Below are 9,487 nucleotides of genomic sequence, written 5' to 3' on the forward strand. Positions count from 1 at the left end.
TTCATTTTTGATCATCGTCAGTACATTAAGCTTAGATCAAAAATATTATCATAGTATCTGTTATTCTATTCACTCAGGAAAGGTTTTAAATGAAATATTTAAAAGTTCTCATGGAAACATTCATAATGCTTGGTGGCTCACAAAAGCAAATCGTGTTATATGTTTATATAATTCTATAGTAATAGTGCCGACAATAGAACTTGTTGTCTTTTTTACAATTACTATGCAATTCTATGCACCAGGATGGTTCCATATTAAATCTTATTGTTTGGCAATAGATGGCGCTCAAAATTTATGGTATCTGGCTCAATTAATAAGAAATGCAGTTATTGATGTAAAGTACAAGGAGGTAATAGAGCAAGTTTTAAAAAAAACTCATACTTTAGCAATACTAAGAATATATTATTGGCAATAGTAAATGATGAAAGAAAAGAAGTAAGAACTTCAGCCATACAAAGGATACTTTAGTCAAGAAATACTAACGAACACAATAGAAATTTTAAACTTTCTGTAACACTAAATCTTGAAGCCAATGATTACAGTGAATTGGTAAATTGGGACATTGAGGAAGTTAGTTCACCACATTTAATTAATGTCTCTATATAAAATAAGCATGTCATAGTCAATATATGGAAAGGATTGTTGGAATAGTCACAAAAACATCAGAAATAAGATATGGCTATGAAAAGTGTCATTAATTTGTAATAAACTTATTGGAATCTAATAAGTTTATTACACATTTCTTATTGAAATATGTTACAAACTTATTGGAATCTAGAGGAAAAATGCTTAAGTTTGATTGGAAAGCACAATGAATATTTGAATAAAGATATAAACAAAAGTAGTTGTATTTTTTTTTTTTTATAGCATCAAAAGTTTTTTTACTATATTTTTTCAAATTTGAATGTTCATGTTGGTACTTATCTTAAAGGAAGCGTTTTCAAAATTATATGCCTTTTTTAAATCAGTATATTATTATAGAATTTATATTGTATAACTAAATCACAAAAATTTAATGGTATAAAACACAATTAAGATAAAATTTGCTCACCATAAAGCCATTTTTCTTTGAAATGCAATAAAATCTGATTTTGTGTGCGGTCCCTACGGAGGCTAGCACAGACCTCTATTATACTACCTTTATTATATATGTAGGAACCTTGCACAATATGCTGCTTCTGAAAAAAAAATTTGACCCACCCTACTAAACATACTGATGTGTCAGATGACGCATTGTAATTAAACTATTTCCATACTGAGCTATTCCTCTTTCTACTAGCACAAAGTTTACTCAAACTCATTGTGTAGTTGTGTTTGCCTTTCAACTTGATTTTTTTCCGTTCAAAGAAATATATTCGATCTATATAATAACTATATTCAGTTAAGCCCGAATGATATATTATTATATTATTATATATATTATATATTATGTTATAATGTATTATACTATTAAGTATATTATATATTATATTATAATAATTATAGATATCAAATAATTCAACTCGTTTCAAAACTGGAACAAAAATATTCTTGTTTCTAAAAACATTTTCAATTCCGTTTTATTACGTTCGAAAATTTAAAATAACAATGCAGAACAATCCTATTGTTTCGACAGAACTCATTGACACTGAAATTCATATGCGTTGTATGGCCGTCCATAAAAACAATTATGGGAAAAGTAACATGTTCCTTTCGGATGGATAGAAGTTATTAGCCAACCATGAAAAAAACTCGCTTGAGAATCACCTGTTAATGGATCTACCAAGAACATAGTCAGATGGGTACACATGATTTAAATTGTAACAAGGCTGTGCTCCAAGAAATATAACCAGAGGTTTTTGGTAATTTCCATCTCTGGGTACACAGCCAAGAACCTTTATTTGTGTTTTATGTCTATGCGATAAACATTTTTATATCTTTAGATGTAACTATTTTCAGCCTTTTTAATGTCCGTGCCAATGTAAACCCTGCTTCATTCAATTTAACATTCTACTTGAATTTTCTGATAGTAAGAACTCTGAAGCATTTGTTTGGTATTCTTCGTGCAAATAATTCTCCAGGTTAGTAAACCACTGTTTCGCCGCTGGTTGCCCAAATTTTCCGGTATTCTCATTGCAAGTTTCAAATGCCTTTTAAAAAACCTGTAAATATAAAATAAAAAACATGGCTAAAGTTGAAAACGTATTAAGCCAGAAGCAGATTGGGGACAGATCGAACAATGACGTTCAAAAATCTATCGGCCCACGTTTTTTTTAAAAGACAGACCATGAATCAATCGGGTATAGGTATACTGCCGTGAACCAAATACAATTGTCAAAATAATAAACAGTTTTAACTTGTCAGTATCTATTACCAAATAGTTAATACCTTTATATTACATATATTAACTGTAATGTAATGAATAACAACTAAAAATACTTGGCGCGTATTTTTTTAATTTTTACTACACTAGTGAGAGAAATCTCCCCAATTCGCCTGGTGAGTCCGCCTCTGCATTAAGTAGATACAAAACATTCATAAATTAATCAGATTCAAGAACTTTGTGTCATTACTTTATTATATATTCAAAAAATTTAAAACAGTAGCAACTATTTACCTGTAGATCCAAAACTTGCTAGGCAAATTATTCACTAACGTTCTATTGGCTACGATATTTCTGTTTTTTTTATCGTTGAGTTAATGCTCTCTCTCTCACTCTCACTCTCTCTCACTCTCACTCTCTCTCTCTCTCTCTCTCTCTCTCTCTCTCTCTCTCTCCCTCTCTCTCTCTCTCTCTCTCTCTCTCTATATATATATATATATACATATATATATATATATATATATATATATATATATATATATATATATGTATATACAATATATATATATATATATATATATATATATACATATATATATGAATATATATATATATATATATATATATATATATATTATATATATATATATGCATATATATATATATATATATGAATATATATATACATATATATATATATATATATATATATATATACATATACATATATATATATATATTCATATATATATATATATATATATATATATATATATATATATATATATATATATATATATATATATATATATATATATGTCAAAGATATGTCAAAGGGTTAAAAATCATTTAAACTGTATTATTTTTTAATTCATAGACACAAACTCCAAAATATACCATTACAGCATGATAAAGTAATGTTAAATAAAGTTCATCTTTTTTTGCGCCTTTAGCGGGTCGTTTTTACGAGTTTAAACATAAAACGGTAAAACAAAAGAAACAGCATTTTTTTCCAGACATTTTATTCTTATGACTATGATTTAAGTTATATGTATTATAAACAATACTTTTGGTTATTAAATGTATCCACTCTAACAAAACATTTTTAATGTGCTAGGCAGTTTTAATGTCACGTACAATAAAATTGCAACAGTTAGTTTCAAATAAATGCTTTATTTAAATTTTGCATTTAGGCAAACTTGCTCGTCAGCTATGTAAATTTTGTAAATGTTCAGTAAAAATTTTTGTAAAAATTCAGCGAAAACCTGAAAAAACTCATTGCTAGTTCTGTGACTCGGAAAAGCTCATTGTAAATGCCGCGGCTTGCAAAATTCTCATTGCAAATGCTGTGACTTGAAACAGCTCTGGCTCACCTTAACGTGGCGTCTATTGTTAAAAATGATTGCTAAATGATTTCATTAATGGAGTTTATCATTGCAATCGTTTACTAAAAGCCAAGACAAAACTATATGAAATAAAACATTATAAAATAATCAAACATTATTATTTTTTATTAATAACATTTTATTCGTTTTTTTAGTTTAAAACAGACAAATTTTTCGTTAGCCAAACTTCTGTAAAGCACGATATGAAAGATATAAAGATTTATAAAGGTTTGTAACTACCTTTTAATTACATTTTTTACCACTATTGACTGATAATAGAAGTCCCTCAGTAGTAGGAGATTGTTTCGGTAACTTATTCTCCAATTAATCAAAATATCTTCCATAAAACTCCATACAACTACTACTTTTAAAGTTTCAAATTCTTCATAAGTATTCCCCGGCTGTCTGCTAATATTCTCATGGTATACTCTCATTGCATCCCGAAAATGGAAAGCAGTTGTCAAACGGCAGCTTAACATTATAATATATTTTGCAAAATAAAAATGCAATGGTAATCCAAAGGTTTTATTTTAATGGAAACAGTATTTTATTTTGGTTTTGCATTATTTTTTCTTTGAATTAAATATTTTTTAAACTACTTAAGCTCACAAATAAGATCTTTTTCTCGCAGTTGATAGGTCGAATTTTTTCTTGAGTCTGCATTTTAAGAAAAAAAAAACTTATCAGATGTGTAATGCCATTTCTGTGGCATCACACATGTGGTCAGTTTTCTTTTCTTAATTGTTAAGCATTAAATACAAAGGACATCTTTTGGCTGACAGGTTAGTCTTAATTGTTTCTATGACAGGTTAGTCTTAATTGTTTCTATGCACCCAGTATGCACAGCTACGTGACAAAAACGTGAATTTCACGTTATTTTGGCACATGACATTTAGGTGACTTTTTGGTCCCCATAAAATGACCAATTCACGTGATTTATGGACGTGTTTTTCACGTTACTTTTGGCACATGATATTTTGGTGACTTTTTGGTCCCCATGAACTGTCTAAAAGACGTGCTTTTTACGTTAATTTTGGCACGTAATATTTAAGCAATAACTATGCTTTATAAAAACGAAGTGTTTGGATCCATGTAAAGAAAAAAAACTCATCGTCGAGGAAATATTTAATACGTATTAAATTACATGGTTTTATTAGTCAGTATATTAGTTCTTGACATAAACATTTTGAATTTGTAATAAAAGCTGCACTTTTGTTAAAATATCCTCCTTATATCCAATAAATAATAAGTACAAAATCATAGATCTGCAACTTACGAAGAGCACGCTTCGATCCACAAAGAGCGCACTTCAAACTTAATCTAACGAACCAGTCGATAAATTCTCCCAAAAAAGCACGCTTCAAACATAATCTAACGAATCAGTCGATATTTTCTCCAAAAAGAGTACGCATCAAACTTTATCTAATGAATCAGATTTAGCTGAAAAGAAACGAATAAAATCTTAAACAATAATATGATTATTTAATAATTATCTTAAATCACAAACTTTTATAACAAATCTTACTTGGTAAGTTGCCAACCATTTTGGCAACAAGATTTTCTAGTTGTTTTCTTTTATCTAAATCATTAAATAATTTTAAGAAAACAATACTACATACAATGTAGAAAAATAAAAAAAGTCATTTGCCTTCTAATTTTATACTCTTATTGCTAAAAAATAAATAAGGATTTAATAAAAAAAGACATAACAAAAAAGTCGACATAAATAAAAAAAAGAAGTACAAAATAATAAATACAAGTCTAAAAAAATATTGTTTAACTATATATATATCTATATCTAATATCTGTCTATAGATAAATATATATCTATATATAAAGTTAATAACTGATGCCCGTGATTAGAAAAAGACCTGTACTCACATTATGTGATAGCATCTGATTAAATAATTTGTTTTCTTTGTTTTCCATCTTCTTATATTTGCACTTGTTTCTGCATTAACTTGCTCATACATTAACTCACTAGATGCAAAGGTGACTGTCCACGAAGTTGCTTTAAATGAGTAATCTACAAAGTTTTGAACATTAGATGTAATTTTAGAATGCACACAGAAAAATTATAACAATTTTTAAAAATGTAATAGTTACCACATAACCACACAACATTATAGTGGGGATTTTATATCATGATTTTCCTACCCATGGTGAGATTTTTATCTAGAGGCTCCTTTTGCTGTGGAAACATTCACCACGGCTAAGGAGCCTCATCTACCCCTAATTATATACAATATATTAAGTATAAAACTAAAAGTATGTATAATAAAATATTGTCAAATTAGGTCACCAATAAATACCGAGTGCTGAAAATTCAACTCAGAATCAAGTTGCATTCTCCAACAAGATATGAATTAAATTAAATTCTTGCTACAGGGTGCGATTACAAAAAAAGACGAAGAGAGGGAAAAGTGAATTTTCTCAAACTTTAAAAGTTAAAAGGTTATTGTGTCTTACTACAGAATGATATCCCTAGGCAATAACATAACAATATAATTGGATCTTCCTAGTCAATAATATTTTATACAGAACTTATCATTTGTCATGTAGTTTAATAAATTTAATATTAAATAAGGTATAATAACTTATTTATTATTAAATTAATTACATCGACAAATTTGACAGTCAAAAATATTATATAATAGGGTAGAAAAAAAAAGTATACCTTGTATTAAGGTTTGATCTTTTGCATGTTGCAATATGAGAATTATCTGCCATAACGTTACACGATTTTGAACTAAGCTTTGTAATATATTTATTAAACCTAAATTGATAAAACTTAGATATAAAATAATATATGTTTAGATAAAATATTATATATGCAACATTTTATTTTTGTCAAAAATGCATTGGGATGTTATAAGATATCCTGATACTCTTTTTATTATTATAAAACTGCAATGCAAAATAATTATATTATTATAAAAGTATAATAAAAAGTAATTACAATAATATAAACTACATATTTCATATAATCATTATATTTTAAAAATTTTGAAAATTGTTTGCAGAAAATATCCTGATAAAAATCAGAATACTTTCCCCCTAATTTTTCCCTTAATTTTCCATTCAGCCAAGTTGATGATAATAATATATACTTTAACTTGCATGTATGGAAAACTTTCCGGATATTTGGAAAAAGATAAATTTCAGAAAAATATCCGGTATTCCGGGAATATCCCAAAAAAAATAATCCCTGAAACTCAAATATAAAAAAATAGTAAATAAAATAAAGAATATCTTTCCAAGTTTCTAATCATAGGTTTTTATTGAGAATAAAAAAAGATCCAAAATACACAATATTTGGCAACATAACTTTCATGCTTCAATCAAGTAAAATTGTAACCTGGACGAGGTCACCTAAAATATATATGATTGAAACGTGAAGAAGGAAACCGGGTAAGAGCATGCATCAAACTTTATCTAATGAATAAGTCGATATTTTCTCCAATAATAGCTAGCGGCACCAAATTTAGCTAAAAAGAAACAAATAAAAAATAAACAATAATATGATTATTAAATGATTATCTTAAATCACATACTTTTAACACAAGTCTTACATGGTGAGTCGCCAACTGTTTTGGCATAAAATTTTCTGGTGTTGCTATTTCTTTGATCTAAATCATAAAACAATTTTTTAAAAAAGCAATGCTATATTCGAGAGAAATTTGATTTACATATTGGAAGGTTGTCAACATTGAAAGATAAGTTTAATGCAGTTTCATATACAATAGCATCATAATCATCATTTTGTGGGGAAAACATTGAACAAATCCGCGTTAATAACCTGTTTTATATTGTACATAATAACAATAGCAATAAAAGTCATATAATATATACAATAATAATTTCATAAATACAATTCAAATATATATATTAATCATATAATATTTAAATAATATTAAAAAAATGAAATAAATAAGTATTAACCTTTTTTAACAAGTAAAGCACAAGATCAAGATGTCATATATTACAAAAAGATAAAGTATATAATAATAATATATACATATATCAATAATAAATAACATAATACATTTGTTTTTTGATATTATCTTGGATAAATTCTTTAACCTTGTTGATAAAAACCAAATAATAGAAGAAAATCTATTTTTGGTTTTTATCTAATCGACTCTTGAGTAATAATGTATGCAGAAGTTCTACAGGCATTATTATTGCTCAAGAATCAACAATAAGTTCTGCTAGAACTTATAATTTGTCCTTGTAGTTTACTCAATTTGATATTAAATTCGCTATAACATAACTTATTTTGTACTAAATTAAGTAAGCAAAATGGACAAATTCGCCAGTCTAAAATATTATATCATAAAGCAGAAAAAAAGCATACCTTGTATTTGAGTTTAATCTTATTTGTGTGGCAAATAGGGACGCTTGGTACTAATTTATTTAACTTAATTTGATGTAATTTGGATATTAGATATTACAACTTAAAATATATTGGACTATTTAGTTTTGTTTTAAATGCATTGCGTTATAAGATATAATATAGACCAATTTTTTTTTTTTTTAATTATGATTAAACTACAATAAAAATTAATTATATCATCATAAAAGTAAAATAATTATAACTAATATAATGAATACAAAATCTATACTATAAAAAAATAATTAATATAATAAAAAATATAATTTTATATTTCTTATCACAGGTTTTTATTAAGAATAAAAAAAGTTCCTTAAACGCGATATTTTGGCACGTAACTTTCACGTAACTTTCACGTAAAATAGTTACCTGGACGAAGTCACCTAAAATACACGTGATTGAAACGTGAATAAAACGTTGCGTGCCTACTGGGCAATCTCTTCTAATCAATAAATGGCATTTTGCTCTTGTAAGCAATAAGTACAAACTTTTTTTTTAAATAACCACCTTTTCTTCAAAAATATTATCAAAATTAATTTGAATATTATTTGCGACTGGTTTTAATTATTCTTGAAAATCAAAAGTTGTTAGTATGCAACTGTCTTTTTACTTATGTATTCTTTTTTCTTATAATTTCGTTTTGTAACCGGTCAATTTGACGCTTTTAATATATTCGAACCAACATAAAAAAATTTAATTTTTAAGAGCTAAAGGTCAAAATCAAACTGTAACGATTGTTACGCAAACAAACCCCTCTGGATAATAGCATCTAACAATCGCTCTGAATGACGATCAGTGATTGCGGAATAAGTAATTCCCCAGGGAGAATTACACGGAAAATGGTTGTTAAAGTATTCCCTAAGAAACTAATTCCGCATGAGCAATTATTACTTAAAACCTGAAGCGCTAAACTCAATGTTGGTTAAAACAACGATAAAACACACTAACGAAAACTACACACAGTTGATTTAATAACAAGTTGTAACAATTTAATATATAGATATAATTATAGACGTCAAACAAATATTAAAGCAATTCTCTTTCTTGTAATAATTAAGAAAACAAAACATTACATAGTACCAGAAGTAGACTGAACATTTTTACAAAAAGATTTTGGAAAGTACTTATATCAAAAAAAAGAAAAAAGAAAGTGGAACACTTATTTCCAAAGCCAAACGAAATAGACTTCAATGAATCCAATATTGCTGTTACATGGAAAAAGTTGAAAACAAATTATGTAATTGTATTTAAAAACAACAAATCTGAAGAAGAAAATTACTCGACATTCTTATTTATTATTGGGGAAAAAAGGAAGAGAAATATTCAGCACATAGACTTGGAATAAAATAGAGAATGACGGTGATGAAACTAATGATATCACGATAAAAGAACTGTTTAAAAGATTCG

The 9,487-nt window shown here is 27.0% G+C and overlaps 1 long non-coding RNA gene across 2 annotated transcripts; it reads right to left on the reverse strand.

The window, feature by feature from the left end:
- Positions 1-4,797: 4,797 nt before the first annotated feature.
- Positions 4,798-8,212, reverse strand: LOC136081828 (uncharacterized). Of its 2 annotated transcripts, XR_010639166.1 has the most exons (7): positions 8,045-8,212; positions 7,260-7,316; positions 7,046-7,175; positions 6,365-6,463; positions 5,569-5,713; positions 5,213-5,266; positions 4,798-5,127 (listed from the first exon to the last, which is right to left on the reverse strand). It is a non-coding gene; the product is annotated as an uncharacterized LOC136081828 (long non-coding RNA). The 2 variants fall into 2 exon arrangements; XR_010639165.1 differs by having other exon boundaries at positions 6,365-7,175.
- Positions 8,213-9,487: the final 1,275 nt, after the last annotated feature.

Source organism: Hydra vulgaris, chromosome 06 (assembly GCF_038396675.1).
Source record: "Hydra vulgaris chromosome 06, alternate assembly HydraT2T_AEP".
Lineage (NCBI taxonomy): Eukaryota > Metazoa > Cnidaria > Hydrozoa > Anthoathecata > Hydridae > Hydra > Hydra vulgaris.